The 2,387-nt window shown below is 47.6% G+C and overlaps 1 non-coding gene across 1 annotated transcript; it reads right to left on the bottom strand.

Annotated features, from left to right (window-relative positions):
- Nucleotides 1-1,636: 1,636 nt before the first annotated feature.
- Nucleotides 1,637-1,709, bottom strand: TRNAK-CUU (transfer RNA lysine (anticodon CUU)). Its single transcript has one exon. It is a non-coding gene; the product is annotated as a tRNA-Lys (tRNA).
- Nucleotides 1,710-2,387: the final 678 nt, after the last annotated feature.

The following is a 2,387-nucleotide window of genomic DNA, read 5'->3' on the forward strand; positions in this document are numbered from 1 at the left end:
CATTTGAGATCCCATAACACCGCTCCCGGGTGGGCTCGAACAACCAACCTATTGGTTAACAGCCGAACGCGCTAACCATTGAGCCACGGAAGCTCAGAAATTAAATGGTTGTCAGGTATTGTGGAAACGTTATGACTTTACACGCTACATCTGAGACCCCACAACACCTCTCCCGGGTGGGCTCGAACCACCAACCTTTCGGTTAACAGCTGAGCGCGCTAACCATTGCGCCACGGAAGCCCAAAAATTAAATGTTCGTCAGGTATTGTGGAAAAACTCTGACTTTCTACGTTACATTTGAGATCCCATAATACCGCTCCCGGGTGGGCTCGAACAACCACCCTATTGGTTAACAGCCGAACGCGCTAACCATTGAGCCACGGAAGCTCAGAAATTAAATGGTTGTCAGTTATTGTGGAAACGTTATGACTTTACACGCTACATCTGAGACCCCACAACACCTCTCCCGGGTGGGCTCGAACCACCAACCTTTCGGTTAACAGCTGAGCGCGCTAACCATTGCGCCACGGAAGCCCAAAAATTAAATGTTCGTCAGGTATTGTGGAAAAACTCTGACTTTCTACGTTACATTTGAGATCCCATAATACCGCTCCCGGGTGGGCTCGAACAACCACCCTATTGGTTAACAGCCGAACGCGCTAACCATTGAGCCACGGAAGCTCAGAAATTAAATGGTTGTCAGGTATTGTTGAAAAGTTATGACTTTTCACGCTACATCTGAGACCCCACAACACCTCTCCCGGGTGGGCTCGAACCACCAACCTTTCGGTTAACAGCTGAACGCGCTAACCATTGCGCCACGGAAGCCCAAAAATTAAATGTTCGTCAGGTATTGTGGAAAAACTCTGACTTTTTACGTTACATTTGAGATCCCATAACACCGCTCCCGGGTGGGCTCGAACCACCAACTTATTGGTTAACAGCCGAACGCGCTAACCATTGAGCCAGGGAAGCTCAGAAAATAAATGTTTGTCACGTATTGTGGAAAAGTTTTGACTTTTTACGCTACATCTGAGACCCCACAACACCTCTCTCTGGTGGGCTCGAACCACCAACCTTTCGGTTAACAGCCGAACAAGCTAACCATTGCGCCAAGGAAGCCCAAAAAATAAATGGTCGTCAGGTATTGTGGAAAAACTTTTCTTTTTACGTAACCTTTGAGACTACACAACACCGCTCCCGGGTGGGCTCGAACCACCAACCTTTCGGTTAACAGCCGAACGCGCTAACCATTGCGCCACGGAAGCCCAAAAATAAAATGGTCGTCAGGTATTGTGGAAAAACTCTGACTTTTTACGTTACATTTGAGATCCCATAACACCGCTCCCGGGTGGGCTCGAACAACCAACCTATTGGTTAACAGCCGAACGCGCTAACCATTTAGCCACGGAAGCTCAGAAATTAAATGGTTGTCAGGTATTGTGGAAACGTTATGACTTTACACGCTACATCTGAGACCCCACAACACCTCTCCCGGGTGGGCTCGAACCACCAACCTTTCGGTTAACAGCTGAGCGCGCTAACCATTGCGCCACGGAAGCCCAAAAATTAAATGTTCGTCAGGTATTGTGGAAAAACTCTGACTTTTTACGTTACATTTGAGATCCCTTAACACCGCTCCCGGGTGGGCTCGAACCACCAACCTATTGGTTAAGAGCCGAACGCGCTAACCATTGAGCCACGGAAGCTCAGAAATTAAATGGTTGTCAGGTATTGTGGAAACGTTATGACTTTACACGCTACATCTGAGACCCCACAACACCTCTCCCGGGTGGGATCGAACCACCAACCTTTCGGTTAACAGCTGAGCGCGCTAACCATTGCGCCACGGAAGCCCAAAAATTAAATGTTCGTCAGGTATTGTGGAAAAACTCTGACTTTTTACGTTACATTTGAGATCCCATAACACCGCTCCCGGGTGGGCTCGAACAACCAACCTATTGGTTAACAGCCGAACGCGCTAACCATTGAGCCACGGAAGCTCAGAAATTAAATGGTTTTCAGGTATTGTGGAAAAGTTATGACTTGTGGGGTCTCAGATGTAGTGTAAAAAGTCATAAGTTTTCCACAATACCTGACAACCATTGAATTTCTGAGCTTCCGTGGCTAAATGGTTAGCGCGTTCCGCTGTTAACCGAAAGGTTGGTGGTTCGAGCCCACCCGGGAGCGGTGTTGAGAGGTCTCAGATGTGACGTAAAAGGTCAAAGTTTTTCCACAATACCTGACGTCCATTTAATTTTTGGGCTTCCGAGGCGCAATGGTTATCGCGTTCATCTGCTTACCGAAAGGTTGGTGGTTCCAGCCCACCCGGGATCGTTGGTGTTAAGTTTTATAAGTAACTTAAAAAGTCAAAGTTTTTCCACAAT

This window comes from Phalangium opilio, unplaced genomic scaffold (genome assembly GCF_054372755.1).
Source record: "Phalangium opilio isolate 3A_F unplaced genomic scaffold, DU_Popi_V2 ptg000017l_1, whole genome shotgun sequence".
NCBI classification, from domain to species: domain Eukaryota; kingdom Metazoa; phylum Arthropoda; class Arachnida; order Opiliones; family Phalangiidae; genus Phalangium; species Phalangium opilio.